This window comes from Ursus maritimus, unplaced genomic scaffold (genome assembly GCF_017311325.1).
Source record: "Ursus maritimus isolate PB19 unplaced genomic scaffold, ASM1731132v1 scaffold_12, whole genome shotgun sequence".
NCBI classification, from domain to species: domain Eukaryota; kingdom Metazoa; phylum Chordata; class Mammalia; order Carnivora; family Ursidae; genus Ursus; species Ursus maritimus.
In genome coordinates, this window is record NW_024423564.1 from 48,576,238 (window position 1) to 48,593,832 (window position 17,595).

The 17,595-nt window shown below is 41.6% G+C and overlaps 1 long non-coding RNA gene across 1 annotated transcript in view; it reads left to right on the forward strand.

The window, feature by feature from the left end:
- LOC103663027 overlaps positions 1-16,629 on the forward strand; it is a 19,247-nt gene extending 2,618 nt beyond the window's left edge. The window contains exons 2-3 of the long non-coding RNA XR_568634.2: positions 14,482-14,559; positions 16,203-16,629. This is a non-coding gene — a long non-coding RNA (uncharacterized LOC103663027). The remainder of the gene's footprint in view (positions 1-14,481; positions 14,560-16,202) is intronic.
- The last annotated feature ends 966 nt before the right edge of the window (positions 16,630-17,595 follow it).

The window sequence follows — 17,595 nt, forward strand, 5'->3', positions numbered from 1 at the left end:
AAAGAAAGAAAGAGGGAAAGACCCTCTTTTGCCAGTCCCACTGTGGTTTCTGACATTCTCCTCCCCACCACCCCCTCTTCAGGGAGGCTTCAGTTGATTGGTGCCTTCCCTTGGGTCTGGAGTATAAGCATTCACTTACACAGACCTGATTATCTAGGAAATTTTCCAAGGAAGGATTCCAGCTTATTTCATTAAGAGGACTGCAGGCAGCTTATTCAAAGCTATAATTAGAGCTACTCTATAAACCCTCTCTGCCTCCTGAGAATATATCATTTCCGATTCCTATGGTACTTTTTCTTCCTTGACCTCAGAAGACTATATTAACTCCATCTCTAAAATCTCCATAGGATTTCTGAACATTAATTATGTTTCAGAATGTGCACCAGTGGGAGAATGAAGGTGAAGGGTCTGAGAGACAGGGACAAGCCTTGTTCTGGCTGTGTCTGATGGTCTGGGCCACCTTGAACAGGTCTTAACCTCCTTCCGTGGTTAGAAGAGGTGCTGAAGTTATTCTTGCTGTATTTGAGTCTTAGTTCTGCAACCTTCTAGCTGTGTAACCTTGGGCAAATTACTCGCCTAGGAAATGAGGTAATTAAACCACAGATGATTTCTAGGATAAATTCCAATTCAACTACTGTTTCATCCATGGATACTTTCCTGGCTCTGTGCCCTTTTGACATCATTCTCTCTGAAGTGTCTTTTCCCTAATATGTCCTCCTCCCCCTTCAGTGTTCTCTCCAGACAGCATGTTCTCTATAAAGCTTTTCCATAGAATTCAGATTTAAATAAAGAATGAAAGANTGTTAAAGATGGAATAAATGAAGGTAAGATAAAATCTTTTACTTTTCTTATTAATTGATCCAATAGATAATTGTTCAAAGTAATAATAGTAAATAGTAACAATTTATTAGGTGATTATAGCATATGGGTGAGTGAAATGAATGACGTTAATGGTATAAGGGATGGGAGTTATGAATTAGGGATACTGTGTTATAAGGTAACTGCATTGCATGTGAAATGGTGCAATGTTATTTGAAAGTAGACTTAAATTTGTTATAAATATATATTGTAAACTGATATGCTTAGAGAGAAGAGAAAATGGAATTACATAATATGCTCAGCTAAAACCAGAAAAGGCAGAAAAAGAGGAAAAATAAACACAAAAAATACAATGAATAGAAAACAGTTATAAACATGGTTGATATTAAACCAAAAAAATCAATAATCACATTAAATATGAATGATCTAAATACATTAACTAAAAGACAAAGACTCTCCGAGTAGGTAAGAAAAAGACACAACTATATATATATATTCTTTTACAAGAAACCCATTTTAAATATAAAGAAACACAGTAAGAGTAAGGGGATGGAAAAAGATATAATAGAACTAATGAAGAGAAAGCTGGGATAGCTATATTAATTTCAGATAAATTAGACTTGAGAAGAGCAAAATAATTAGAGATAAAGAGGGAAATTACATAATGATAAGCAGTGAATTCTCCAAGAAAATATAGCAATCTTCAACATGTATGTATATAATAACAGAACATCAAAACATGTGAGGCAAAAACTAAATGAACTGCAAGTAGAAATAGACAAATCCGTTGTAATAGTTGGAGAATTAAATACCCCTTCAGTAATGGATAGATCCAGCAGGCAGAAAATGAGTAGAATACAGTTGGACTAAACAGCACCATTAATCAACTAGATCTAATTGACATTAATGAAATATTTCTTCCAACAACAGCAGCATGCACATTTTTCCCCCCAAACTCATGTAGAACATTTACCAACATAATCACATTTGGGGCCATAAAACAGACTTGATCAAATGTAAAAGACTAGAACTCATACAAAGTATGTTCTCAGACCACAGTGGAATTAAACTAGAAATCAATAACAGAATAATAGATTAAAAAAAAAACCCTCCCAAATATTTGGAGATTTAACAACACACTTTTTATTGGACGTAGAGAAAGCAGTGCTCACAGAGGAAATTTATAGACTGAAATGCCCATATTAGAGAAGAAGAAAAATCTAAAAGCGATGATTTAGGCTTTCACTTTAAAAAGCTAGAGAAAGAAGAACAATTTACAACTAAATCAAGCAGAATAAAGGAAATTAAAAAAATTAGAGCAGGGGGCGCCTGGGTGGCACAGCGGTTGGGCGCCTGCCTTCGGCTCGGGGCGTGATCCCGGCGTTCTGGGATCGAGCCCCACATCAGGCTCCTCCGCTGGGAGCCTGCTTCTTCCTCTCCCGCTCCCCCTGCTTGTGTTCCCTCTCTCGCGGGCTGTCTCTATCTCTGTTGAATAAATAAATAAAATCTTTAAAAAAAAAATTAGAGCAGAAATCAGCAAAATTAACAGGAAAACATACGAATATCAATGAAACAAAAAATTGGCCTTTGAAAAGGTAAATAAAATTAATAAACCACTCATCTAGCTAACCAAGAAAAAAAGAGAGAAGACACAAATTATTGATATCAGAAATGAAATAAGGATCATGATTACTGACACAGTGAACATTGAAAGGTTCATAAAGGAATACAGTGATCAAGTAAGGTTCTCAAGGAGCAGTTTTAAGATTTGTCTGTATCAGAATTATTTGAGGGGGCCTGTTAAAATGCAACCCCCCCCCCCGCCAGGTCTCATCTATAGATTCTGATTCTGTAGATGTGGGTTGGGTATGTTTAACAAGAGCTCCAGGTGATTCTAACACACTTGATTCTAGGACCACAGGTTGAGAAGCACTCCAGGGCTCAGATGAAGGCATTAACCCTGGGTGGAGAAAAGAGATATCATGGGGATATGTGTGAACCAGGGCTGGGGGAGTTTTATCTGGTGGCCTCCTTTATTTATGAGGTAGGAGATGATATCTCTGTGCAAAAGGGGCTATTTGTAGCCGCAGAGTGGTCGGAGAAAGCAGTCAGGCTGGGAACAGAAGTGGTAGGAATGGGAGAAAATGCTTGCATGGGATAAAAGAAGGGATTCTGAAGCAACCTTGATGCTGGAAATCAAAGCTGTAAAGATACTACGTCCTTGTGAAGGATGGAAAACACAACTGCCATTAGTTTTCTACAGAGCTTAAAAGGGGGAGAAGCCTAGAAAGTAAGTGAAAGAAAACAGGCTTCAGACATTGTAATCATGAGGGTCCTGAACATCACCACACCAGCTGTCTCTGCTAATGAGGCAGCAAGATGGAAAACGCAGAAGCCCTGAAGCGAGCCAGATTTCCCAGCCCCTACCACAGTTCATCTCTCCATGTCTGGTCTCCTCATTTGCAAGATGGAGATAAAATAGTCTCCACTTCGTATACTCAGAATAAGTTCTAAATGAGTTCACACATGTAAAATTAAGAGTAATGCCTATCTCATGGCAAACACTCAATGTTAGCTCATTCACATTCTAGAAGCAACACCCTGCTTGACTTTTACACAAGTGAGCCAATTAATCTTACTTCAAACATAGCTATTTTTGTCCCCATTTTACAGGTGAAGAACGATGCAAAAGGCAAACAAATTGTTTGTCTAAGTCCCTACAACTACTATGTGAGCAAACAGGAACTGGAGACCGCATCTCCAGACTCTAGCTACATTGTCTAAATATCTAATCTGTGCCAGGCATTGACAAAAGTACTTGCTAACATGTCAGCACTTGCCATGTACTTCCCCTATTGTCAACTGAGGATACTGAGGTTAGAGTTAAAGGCTAAACTTTTAAGAGGTCATGAAAGCAGAACTCGGGAGCAGTCAGGCTGGCACCTCCCCCCTCTTGATGGAGTCTACCTTAACCCTGGCCATCCTGCTTGCCTCTGAGCCCTACCTGCTGGTGCTTACTAGCAGGTGTGAGGGATTCAGAGCTAAATGAATTCCCGCCCTGTCAGTAAAAAGCTCTTTACTTTGTGGAAAATAGAAAACAAGTACCAACTAAGCTTTAATACAAGGTGAAAAGGTACTTGGGAACTCAGAGGGAGGGATTCCTTCCCTCTGGAAGTACCATTTGAAGGTGAATCTTGAAGCAGAGGAGAAGGGGGCGTGTGGATGAGGGGAGTGGGAGACATAGGGAACTTCCAAGAATATTGAATTATTAAGCCAGTGTGTGCAAAAGGCTCACGGAAGGTAAGATTTGAAGGGAATTTGGGGTCTGTTTACAGGGAGCTGGGAATATGGAACGAAAGAGTTTGGGCTTTAATTGGGAGCCGTGAGAGTTGCATTGTTTATGTTTTTTTGCAAGTGCTTCTTAAAATTAATGTGTTTTTTTTTTTACTTTGAGCTAATTGAAGATTCATATGCAATTATAAGAAATAATAGAGATCCTGAGTAACTTTACTCAGTTTCCCTCAATAGTAATATCTTGTAAAACTGTAGACGGTATTGCAACCAGGATATTAACATCAAAAAAATCCACTGCTCTTATTCAGATTTCCTATTTTACTTGTACTCATCTACATATATATTTAATTATATAGAATTTTATCATATGTGTAAGTTTGTATATGTGCAACCACAATCAAGATATATCTCAAAGATTTTTTTTCCTAATGATTTTATAATTTTACATGTTATATGTAAGTTCCATTATTTTGTAAGGTGGGAGATTTAGGTTCAAGGTTTTTTGTTTGCTTATGTGTGTTTGTCTATGGACGTCTGATTGATCTAGCACCATTTGTTGAAAAGATTATCCTTCTGCATTGAGTTGCTTTTGTGCCTTTGTCAAAAATCAGCTGAGCACATCTGTGTGCCCCTACTCCCGGGCTCTCTGTTCTGTTCCATTGGCCTATATGACCATCTCTGCCGATATTACACTGACTTAATTACTGCAGCTATATCATTACCCTTAATATCAAAGAGTGATTCTTCTCACTCTATCCCTCTTTTTCAAGAGTGTTTTAACTATTCTAGGTACTATGCCTTTCTATTTAAATTTGAAAATAAGCTTGTCTATGTCTACAAAAACCTTACTGGGATTTTGGCAAGAATTGCATTAAACCTGTAAATCAGTTTGGAGGGAATTGACATCTTTACTAAGTTAAACCTTCTAATACATGAACATATTATGTCTCTATTTAATTTGATTTCTTTTAGAAGCATTTTGTAATTTTCAGCATTTACATCCTTCAGGTGTTTTGTTAAGTGTATACACAGTATTTCATTTTATTTATATCAATTGTAAATAATATTGTGTTTTTGATTTTGGTTTCCATATAACCTGTGTTACCATACAAAAACATCCTTTAACTTTTTTTTTCTTTTAAGATTGTATTTATTTGAAAGAGAGAGAGCACACGAGTGGGGGGGTGGTCAGAAGGAGAGGGAGAAGCAGACTCCCCATGAGCAGAGAGCCCGATGTGGGGCTCTGTCCCAAGACCCCGGGATCATGACCTGAGCCTAAGGCAGATGCTTAACCGACTGAACCACCCAGGCGAACCCATCCTTTTACTTTCAACCTGCCTCTATCATTAAATGTGAAGTCAGTTTCTTCTCACTTCAATCACCATGTAATTGGCTTGTGTTTCTTTTGTAAGCTTGTTTTAATCCACTCTGCCAATCTGCTTTTTTAATTGGTGTATTCACACCATTACACATCTAAGGTAACTCTTGATAAATTTAAGCTTCAGTATGCCATTTTATCATTTGTTTTCTGGTTTTCCTGTTTCTCTTTTCTCACCTTCCTGTGGGTTTCATTTTTTAGAATTCTATCTTAATTTACTTTTAGAGTATTTGAGTATATCTCTTTGTATAAAAATTGTTCAAGGTAATACAATATACATACGTGACTTATCACAATCTGCTGGTGTCAACCTTTTACCACTTCAGGTGAAATATGGAAACCTTGCTTCTGTTTAGGTCCCTTTGCCTTCCCCAATTTTTAATATTATTACCTTGAGTATCACATATTTCAATCATCAAATATGATTGTAAAATCTCATGACAAGGATATTCTATTTACCCCAGGTTTTACCTATTCTAAGATGCTACTCTCTAAAATTTCAAATTATTCTCCATTATCATACCTTACTTTAGCCCTTTTTTATTCTTTTTTTTTAAGATTTTATTTATTTGAGAGAGAGACAGATAGCCAGCGAGAGAGGGAACACAGCAGGGGGAGTGGGAGAGGAAGAAGCGGAGGAGCCTGATGTGGGGCTCGATTCCATAACGCCGGGATCACTCCCTGAGCTGAAGGCAGATGCTTAAGGACTGAGCCACCCAGGCGCCCCTATTCTTTGTTTTTTAAGATTTTATTTATTTATTTGAGAGAGAGAGAGAGAGAGAGAGAGAGAGAGTGAGAGAGAAAGCACAAGCAGGGGGAACAGCAGAGGGAGAGGGAGAGGCAGGCTCTGCACTGAGCAGGGAGCCTGGGGCAGGGCTCAATCCCAGGGCCCTGGGATCATGACCTGAGTCAAATGCAGATGCTTAACCAACTGAGCCACCCAGGTACCCTTTCGTTAGTCCTTTTTTAAAGGGCAAGTTTGTTAGCAACAAATTACCTTAGCCTTTCCTCATCTGAACATGTCTTTATTTCCTCTTTGTTCTTGAAGGAGCATTTTGTTGGATATAGACTTTGCAGTTGACTGTTCTTTTCTTTCAGCTTCTAAAAAGTCCCCTGCCATTTCCTCTGTCAGCTCTGATTTCCAATGAGATATTTGCTGTCAAATGAATTAGGTCCTTCTGTTGGATAATATGTTGTTTCTTTCTATCTGCTTTCAAGAGTTTTTCTTTGTGCTTAGTTTTTGGAATTTAATTATGTGTCTTGGTGTGGATTTCCCTGGAGTTCTCCTGGTGGGATTTGCTCATCTTCTTGGAACTGTAGGTTTGTGTCTTTTGCCAAATTTGGGAAGTTTTCAGCCATAATTTTCTCTAATACTCCTTCAGACCCATTCTCTCTCTCCTCTCCTTCTAGGACTCTGATTCTACAAATGCTGGCATTTTGGTTACTGTCCCACAGGTCCTTGTGACTCTGTTCATTTTACCCAGTCTGTTTTCTCTCTGTTGTTTACACTGAATAAATTTTATTACTTTCTATTCAAGTTGACTGATTCTGTCCTCTGGCATCTCCATTCTACTGAGCTCATTCAGGAAATTGTTACAATTTCTATTATATTTTTCAATTCCATAATTTCCATTTAGAACATTTTTATACATTTTATTTGCTGAAATTTTTTATTCTTATTTACTTCAAGAAAATTTATAAGTGATTACTGAAGTATTCTTATGATGGCTTTAAAATCCTTGTTAGGTAATTCTAAAATCTGACTCATCTCAGTCTTGGTTTCAATTAATTCTCTCTCTCTCTCTCTCTATCTCCAAACTTTGGATCTTAGTTAGTTAGCATCTGCTCCTTCTAGTCCGGTCTATTCCTTTGAGTCTTTGGCCCAGTGCAGTGTTGGCTCCCTGGGTTAGGTCTCTTATCAAGGTAAAATATTTTATACTGGCTTTTGAGGTATAAAACTTGATTTGGATGCAGGAGCTATGGTTTTATATTTTCATCATTCCCTGTGAACTCTATTTTATAATCTCTTAATTTGACCTTTCTAGCATTTAAAGATTTTGGCTTTGGGATACATAGCCCTCCATCATCCCTCCATCTCAGTTTTTCGTTCTTTCTCTCTCTCTTTCTTTTCCTCCCTTCCTCCCTTCCTCCCTTTCTCCCTTCCTCCCTTCCTCCAGGCCTCCAAAGTCACCTCCACTCATCTTCTACATTGGTGCTTTCAGGAGCCTGTTTTCTAGTCTTTTTCATTCCTAAAGACTTTTCAGTTCTAATTCAATAGGCAGAGTGAATCTTGTGGTTTAAGGAAAATGAGTAACAATTTCATTACTTCAAAGTAGACGTAGTGGGTAAACCAGTTTGGGCTGCTGTGGGGGAGAATGGGAGGCCTAGTTGTTAAGGAAGTGGCTATCCATCTCTCAATGTCCCGGGGACAGTTGCTGTAGGTAATAGGTCTCTCCTGGCCCCAGAACAGAGCATCCTGGACCCAGTGGACTTCCTGGACACTCTGCCTTTACCTCCATTATTACTGAACTGGGTCTTTGGGGGTCTCTAGGCAAGAGCAATTGACAAGAGGCCAGCCAGGTTGGAGGCCAGGGTTTCCTGGGTCTTGTGCCAGGGAGACAGCACAAAGATAAGAATCCTCAGGCTGACTCCCTGGGGAGAGGTCAGGGAGAATTTTTTAAAGAAACTTAGGTGGGAAAAGGGTGACTCAAAGCCCATAGAGGCAGGAATTTATTAGCACCTGTATTCTTAAAGGTTATTCCTCTTCATGCCTCATGTGTGTTTAATCTCCATCCCTGGGCATGATTTTTAGTATTATAATAAGGAAAAAAGTAAATGAAAGGACAGCCATGGGGTCCACCTTGGCGCAGACTGGTTTGGCCTTCCCCAGTCTTGGTAGACGACCACCCCCCCCCCCCCTTGGTTAAGCATCCTGCCTCCGCATTCCTAGGAGACAACTCTCCACTCAAGGGCATAGGGTTTCAGCTATAAAGGAATGCTGGGTTTCTCCCTCAGGATTGAGGGGACCTGACTCCAGTCCCTACTCTGTCTCAGGTTGGTGGGCTGTCCATTGTTTCAGCTTCTCGTTCTGTGTTTAGATTGGAGTCGTGTGGTGTGAAAGAAAACGGATGTGTGGCTACTAGGGCAGTAAACATAAGGCATCACAGGAAGAGGCACTGAGCGAGCCTCCCCTCCTCCCTGCTCACACTGCCTTTTGTGGGCACCTGGGGTGGGCACTGAGCCTGGCTCTGCTTCTGAGGAGGGAGGGAGGTGGGTTTGGAGAGTGAGCCCAGACCCTCCCCTCCCAAGTGTCCCCAGGGAACAGCTAGACAAGGAGACACAGGGACAACCTTCCAAGTTCAAACTCCCATCTCACTCTTCCATTCTATCTCCCTAAGATCTTTTGCTCCTGGGTAAGTGCCAATAACTTGCACGCCCCGTCTCCCCACCAGTTCCCTGCACTGGGCAATAACTGCTCTGGCTTTAAGAAATGGCTGATTCAGTGGCTGCGGCCTCTGCGCACCCTGCTCACCATCCCCGCGCTCACGCCCCAGGCAAGAGCAAAGACCACCGTGTTGTGGGCTTGGCGCCGCTGGCGTGGGCAAGAGTGCATTGGTGCAGAGGTGGGTGCGTGGCAACTCTCGCGATGAGTATCTGCCAACCATCGAAGATACCTTCCGCCAGGTGCTGAGCTTCAACCACAGCGTCGTGGCGCTGCACGTCGCCGATACCACAGGAAGCCACCGCTACCCGGGTCTGCAGCGCCTCGCCATTGCCGGGGGCCCTGCTTTCCTCCTGGTTTGCTTGGTCACGGAGAAGCAAACCCTGGAGGAGCTGAAGTCTTTCTATGAGCTGATCCGCAAAGTCAAAGGCAAGACCTTGCGCAAGTACCTTATCATGCTGGTGGGCGACAAATGCCAAGAAAGCCTCTGGAGTCGACGTAAGTGACCACGCTGCGTGCGCGTTGCAGTGGAATTGCACCTTCTTGGAGACCTCCGCTAAGATGGCGATCAACGTGCAGGAGCTATTTGACATGCTGCCGAACCACGACAGGAAGCCTGCCACCTGCCTTCACCATCCCCAGAAGAAACCCCAGATGTCCAAGACCGTGGAGAAGGGGCTTAGCAAGTGCATCATCATGTGAGCCCGGGGTCTTAGGATCTTGACCTTCTCTCTTACCGTGTGCAGAAAACACAGAGCGGCCCCAGTGTAACGTGTTACCTGTGCGTGGACGACTCCTGTGCTGCGAGTTAGGTGACAACTAGATGACAGTAAATGTCCCTTGTAAGTTGATAGCTTTCCTTTTTCCCCACCCAGGAGAATTCAAATTGTTAAAACTCTGACATTGGAGGAGGAGGACAGGAAAAAAGGGAGTGCTGTGCATTTAAAGACTACTTGTATAGAACTTTAGAGATTAATATTTGAAAAAGAGAATGAAATGTTGAAATGAATTGAAAGAGGCCACTGCTCTTCTTGTAACTCTAATTATGCTGTTATTTTAAAACATTTCAAGTCCTATAAAATTGCCATTGTGTATCTAGTTGTTAAAAAAATGTGTTTCTGCAACAAAAACTGGCAGATGACTTTTAGATGTGTTAAATAAGATAAATAAATGGATATTCTATAGCTGAGCATTGAGGGTGGGGGCAGAGAAAATAGGGAAAATGGAACTTGCTTACTAAATATGTGCCAGTTGTTGTCGAAGTCATTTAAAAATGTTTGGGTATTCCGTGTAGCAGTTTTTGTGACTCAAAAAAGCTTTCCCTGCATGCAATCAGCTTTATAATTTCTTTGTCACTGGACAACAACAAAAATACCCATTGCGTTTAAATTTCAACCACATCTGGGGAAGGTTTCTTTTTCTTTTCTTTCTTTTTTTTTTTTTTTTAGGTTTCTAATAATTTCACACAGGGATGTTCATTCCCTCCTGAAATTAGCCAGTGGGGGCAGGGGTGCAGTGAAGGGTCCCTGCGATGCAGAGCTGGTCTATATCCATGACCATTCCTGGACTGACATCCGGAAGATTTCCTCACGTCTCCAAAGAGGATGCTCCCTCTGTTGCTGTCTTGGAGACAGGTGGTGAAAAGCAAGCTTCAGCCTTTGGCTGCTCAAAGTCTTCCCTCAAGAAGTGCTAGATATAGGGAGTGGGGAGGGGGCTGGAAAGTAAGGGGAGAAATGGTGGAATGTGAAATTTGAGAAATTCCTCTTTAAGGGAGTTTTTAAAAAGATTAATTTTATATTTGAACATAACTTTTTGAGTAACGGAATACATGCATATGCATATCTTTTTGAGTGTTTTTTTCCCTCCCCAATTGGGGAAGGAGGTTCTTAATCTGGTGCTTTTTTGCCATGAAATACTTATTATTGAACGAATATCATTGAATAATTTTTGTGGATTTTTAAATTTTTTTAAGACTTTATTTTAACGAGACGGCACAAGTGTGAGGGGCAGAGAGTGGGAGAGAGAGAATCTCAAGCAGACGCCATGCTGAGCATTGAGCCTGATGCTGGGCTGGATCCCAGGGTCCTGGCATCATGACCTGAGCTGAAACCAAGAGTCAGACGCTTAACCGATGGCACCCCTGAGGTGCCCCAATTTTTATGTGTTTAAAAGTAGTTTCTTATAGCTTGATTTTTAGGGGAAAAGCACACTGTTGAAATAATCATAAACACAAGGCAGATTTGGGGGAAGATCTATTTGCACATGCATAAGAGGATAATAAGCTACAGTTTGCATAACATAGTTGCTAGGGTAGGCACCTGGAGTTTTCCAGTGGGAATTAGACTGGGACTGGGGGCTGGAGACAAAGATTGTGAGTTTTCAGCATAGGGCCGGTGGTAAGGCTGTGCAGGGAGAAAAGAAGGGAAGATTAAAGGGTTTAGCAGATCCCCCAAACCTTTCCCCACTGGCAGAGTGATGTCCGTGGGACTGAGCAGGGAGTTAATGCTCTCAGTCCCCACCCAGGGTTCTGCCAGCAGGTGCTTGGCAGGGATCTGAGCCTCCGTCTCCACCTGTCAGCAGCAAGGCTGAATGGGTGGTGTGGAGCAGAGCAAGTCAACGGTCTAGTCCTCCCCCAGTGCACCCCCACCTTCATGAGTCTCCGCTGTCTTGACCATAATCAATGGACAATCAGGACACGATGATCTCTTAGGTCTCTCCCAAAAAATCGTGAGAAACTTTACATATTACTGCCTGGATGGGAGCAGGGAGGATATAAACCATTCTAACCATTCCTTGAGTTAATAGTGTTATTCAAAGGAGCTAGAATCCATAGCTTCTCTTTTTGCACTATCCAACATCATAGCCTCTGGCCTTATGTGATGTCTGCACTTGAAATGTGGCTAGTCCAAAGTGAGACGTACTGCAAATATAAAGTGTACTCTGGGCTTAACTACAGAAAGAGTGAATGTAGACTAGCTCATATATTTTTTTATATTTATTACATGTTGCAATGATAATATTTTGGATAGGATAGGTAAAATGAAATACATTATTTAAATTAATCTGGTATTTCTACTTTTTTAGTACTCTCCACACCCAAAATGTGGCTTGAACTCACAACCCTGAGACCACAGGTCACGTGTTTTGCTGACTGAGCCAGCCAGGCACCTCTCTTTCTACTTCCTTAAATGTGGCTACCAGAGGGATGTCTGGGTGGCAGGGCTGGTTAAGCGTTTGATCTTGGTTTTGACTCAGGTTGAGACCTCAGGGTCCTGGGATCAGTCTCCACACTCAGCGTGGAGTCTGCTTAAGATTCCCTCTCCCTCTGCCCATCCCCCCTACTCGCACACTCTCACTTTCTCTTTCTAAAATAAATCTTTAAAAACAGTGTGGCTACAAGAATATTTAAACTTATATTTGTAGCTCATCTTTATGTCCTTCAATATTCTGACTAGGCAGTGCTGATGTATGTTCACAGTGGCTATTGGAACTAATCTTTTTTTAATTTAAATTCAATTGGCCAACATAGTACATCATTAGTCAGAACTAATTTCTAATTTGAATTTGATTACATACATTAGTAGGATCAACAATCAAGTGTTGAAAAATGTTAGCATGTGTATAGAATAATGTGTTGTCAGATGTCTAAGTAACTTCATGAAATTCAGGATTAACAGAAATGTAACAAAATCCACTGAGACGTATGTTTGCATATAAATTAATTTGAATAGTACATCTATCAGCCGCATTTATAAACCTGGGCCCATGTGCCCAGAGCCTGGAGAAATAAGTGTGTCAGACTGTGAATTCAGCGAGTTGGTGAGGATTAAAATAAATGAAAACTGAAAATACGCCCACTGCACTGGGATGATGTTTCCCCAGGCGACCAGTATTGACAACCCTGCCGTCCATTTGACACCGAGAAGTGGAAAGTGGAGGAAAGAAACCTGGTGTGGAGATCATACAGTTTGTAAACTGAGATCCAATGAATTTAACTATTTAACACTAGTATTATGGGTATACGGTGGTGTATTCATAGAGGTCATCCATTTTGTCCTCCAGGTGAATAAATGGGGCCTGGAAAGGATCTCCCAGACTCTGAATAGCGTTAGAATTCTCTTCCTGCCTCTAAATATCCTTCCCGGGATGCTCTGTGAGCACATCACAGCCCCGTGCCCTTTTCCCAGCCAGGCTGGTTGATTGGCTGCCCCACCAAACAGCCTAGGTAGTTGTTCCTTTGCTCTTTCTTCACACAGGTGCTTTTTCTTCCATTTTCTGCCTGCCAAAATTTCATTCGTTCTTCAAAATCCTGCCCAAATACCAAAGGCCGCTCCCATTGAAGTCTTCCCGATTTTTTAGTCATCATTCACAGATGTTATTGAGAGTTGGCAATATGCTGGCTCTGTGCAGAGCCCTGGGGTACAGAGCGCCTGCCTTCAGGAAGCTCGCAATCCAACACGGGAGACGGGGAAGAAGATAAAATATGCACAGCGGTCTGTGACTGGTGCTGTAAAATGGGTGCATTCTCTGCCCTGCCATCAGCTTGACCTTTGAAAAATGCAGTTTGATTGCATTGCTGCTTTTTTCAAGGGCCATCGTTAGGTAGTCTGACAAATGTGCACAAAACTATGTGGACAAAGACGTACGTTACAGCGTTGCACAGTCTGCCTGGGTGTGAATCTCATTTCTGCCACTTATTGTTTGTGGAGCAAGTACTGATGTTCTCAAGGTATTGTTTTCCTCAAATGTAAATTGGGGGTGATAATAATACCTAGGATGATGGTACGAAATGAGTTAATACACATAAAGTACTTAGAATAGTGCCTGGCACATTATAAGCAATCAATAAGTATTATCTTTTGCTAGTATTAACAAAAGATTGGAAATTACCTCAATGACTTTCAGTATGGGTTCAGCTATATTAAAATAATGAGGCTTATATGGGCCAACGCGTATCTCCAAGATTTATTTTAAATGTGTCCCCATCCGAGGGTTAGTGTACGTATGTGTCTGTGCGGTTATATATTACATAATAGAAAATTCTTCTAGAAGGATATTGACGTAATTGATAGTTGGCACTGGCTTTGAGGACCAGAATGGCCACTTTCCATTTTGTAACCTTTAATACAATGTGAATTAGATTACCATGTATTTATATTACTTTTCTAATTATTGGGGGAAAAAAAACCCAGATAATTTCCTCATGAGTCCCAGCAGGAAAGACCAGAGTGGGGCCTAGAATTCAAATTTTCTGACACCAACCCCAGTGCCCTTTCAATGTTATTCAACATTAAAGTAACCCCAGCGAGGAACCCCCTGGTCTAATTGAGAGAAAATAACTATAAATGTATTGCACTTCTACCATATGTCATTTAACAGGCAAGGAACAGAGGAAGCTCAGAATGGTTAAATAAGTAACCTAAAGTCACATGCTGAGGTCACTGGAGCTGGGATTCTCTCCCAGATCCACCCAATATGTCATCCTAAGATGAACCCAGAATCAACAAACATGGGTTTAACCCCATGTCTTTCCTTCTTTGCTTTTTAGCTACTCCCGACCTTGCGAGTTGGGTGAATGAAATCAAGGAGCACCCACGAAAGCCCAGCGCACACAGCCCCGCACACGGTAAGTCCTCAGCAGCTTCATGGAAGGGAACTGATGCTACTTTCTCTCCCTACCTCTCCTAGACCTTTCCCCCATGGTTAGTGCAAATGTCACTCTACCCAACGCCCACTGCCGCTGGACTCTTGGAGATTATCTTTGCCTGGTATTTGTAGGAGAAGCACATCTGAAAAAATCCATTTCTGAACGCTCTATCCTCAGGTATGGGAGGTAACTAGCCTGCCACGTGAACACGTGTCCTGTTTACTCTTTTTGCTCTGAAAGCATCTGAAACCTCTTTGTAAAGGTAGTCATTAGTACAGAGTGAGAGAGAAAAAGGGATTTGGAGAGAAATTATGGCTAATTGTGGTCCTCTATCTGGGTGTTTTCTTCTCTCTGCAACCTGGAGCTGAATATTGTGAAACGTATTTGTTCCCGGTGTAATTGAAATGGGAATTAGGTAGTGCGATGGGCTGGGCCATTTGAGGACAAGGCAGCTTGTCACATGTTTGGAACTAATGCTTGAAAATGCCCACCCAAGTGAGAATGCCTCATGTCCTGCTGGCAGGGGCGCTCTTTACGGTGCTCACCTCAGTATCAGCTCTGCCATTCTTAGCTAGCTGGCAGGCTCTGAAAATGCCAGTGGACTGTAGGTTTTTCTCATCTGTAAAATGAGAGGATCTCAGACTCCAGGTGCACAGCCAGCAGACAGGGAGTCTAAGTGGTGGCACAGAGGAAAATTATGCCCAATCTAGAGGAAACTGCCTCTATTCAGTTCTATTGGGAAAGGTGAAGCCAGGGTTACAAAATTTTGCTGATTTTTATTGGGACTCTAACAATTCTTAAATATTGGCAACTAATTAGAAATTGTTCATAAAAAATTTTATTTGGGTCTAATTATGTCAGGCCTGCCAGCCACCAATTAGAGACCTCAGGCTAGAGAATATGGGAATTTCCTTACTATTCAGAAATATTGGGATGTCTTCATTATCATCTGGGGGAATAAAAAAGTACAGAGGTAATTCTCTTGTAGTGTTCACAGTGGCCGTGGTGACCTGGTCAATATTGTGGGGAGTGGAGCCAGAAGTTCTTGATTGAGCCCACTTCTATTTCATAGAAATGTTGAGATTTATCCTTTCTAAGCCCCAGTTTCTTCACCTGGAAAAAGACCATACAAGTAACCTCCCTCCACTGTGCTATGTGAAGTGTGTTTGAAGCTGTAAATGTAACACAGAGAAGGAATAATTAGGATTATTGTTTGAAGATGGAAGATGACAACAATCCAGGGTAAAAAAAGAATTGCTAAAGTGTATGAAAGGAGGAATCCAGACTGGACCTTCAGCGAAGTGTGGTGGCAGAGCCTCATGGTCAAGAGCATGGACTCTGGGGTCAGACCTCCTGAATTTGATCTCAGGCTCTCCTGCTTACTAATCATGAGAATTTGGCCAAGTGTCTTTGTTTCCTCATTTGCAAAATGAGGATAATAATAGCTCTTCGCTCAGTGTTGATATGCATATGCCTAAAGTGAGCCCCAATGATTCCTGTCTCATCATGTTTCAGTTTTGTATAATCCCCTCTTCTTGAGTGGGGTCAGAGAAAGGGGTCTGTGGCTTGCTCCTAACCAACAGAATTTGACAAAGGTAATGGGATGTCACTCTTGTAATTAGGTTACACCATAAGACTGTAACTTGACATTCTGGGGCTGGAGCTTTTTGTGAGCTCAGTGAAGTAGGGAGCCATGTTGGAGAAGCCCGCAAGCCTGGGAACTGGGAGTAACCTCCAGAAGCTGTTGGTGGCCTGTAGGAACTGAGGACAGTCTCCAGACAACAGCCAGCAAAAACCTGGGGCCCACAGTGATGCAGACACAAGGAGATAAATTCTGCCAACAACTGGAATGACCATAGAAACAGTTTCTTCCCCACATGACTCTCCAAATGAGAATGCAACCAGCTGACACCTATTACAGCCTGGTTAAGACTCTGAGCAGAGGACCCAGTTATGCCGTGCCTGGACTCCTGACCCACAGATACTGTGAAATAAAAAATATGTATTATTTTAAGCTGCTATGTTTGTGATAATTTGCTACACAGCAGTAGAAAATGAATAGAATCTCTTATTTTGATGTTATGCATACTACATGAGTTAGTATTTGTAAAATGCTTTCATTTCAATGATATAAAAAGTATCAAAATATTCCCCCTGACCAGTTCATTATCAAATACTTGAGTGCTAGACTTTCTGCTTCTGTTTATGACTGTCCTGGAGACATGTGTTATTCCTTTGATTCTCGGAAGCTCATGAACGAACACTTTATATAGAAGATCCTTCTCTTGCCCTCATTTGGTAATACAACACTCACCACCCACACTCCCACCAGGAATTTCTGAGAGCCCCCTTGGGTTATAGCCATGCACAAAGTGGTGAATCCTACTTGGCATCTGCCATGTTCTTCCAGAGCTGCTCAACCCCCCAGTAGCAAGGTCCAAAGCCAAGTTCACATGATGCTGTTCTCAACGCTGGAGAATGTCAGGGCTTCATGAAGAAGTGGGGATAATTGCCTTGTCTCAAACTCTATGAACTTTTGTCATCTGATCCCCAAAGTGGCATGGCTATTCCAAGAGTCTCACCCAAACTCTAATGAAAACAGAATCTTCACCTCTAGCCCTAAACCATAGCTCAATAACAGGCCTGAAACTTTTTCTCTTCCTTGCAACCCACTCACTCACATCTCTTCTTTGCCTAACTCAGTTTAATCCTACTGCCTCAGGTAAACCTTCCCTAATTGTCCAGACTGGGTTATATCTCCATTGTAAGTTCCCACCACACCCTGTCATTTCCCTTTGCATCATTATTTTTTTATGGTTTTCCAAGCAGTTAGAGTCTAAGATGATGAGAATGAGGTCATGTGTGGCTTTTGCTCAGTGATGTATCCTAAAGTCTAGCACAATGCCTGGAACTTAATAGGTACTAAATAAACACATGTTCATGAAGGAAGTCACATTTTATAGAGGACATTGAGGCTCAGAAAGTTAAGTATCTTCCCAAGGCACAGATCTTGTA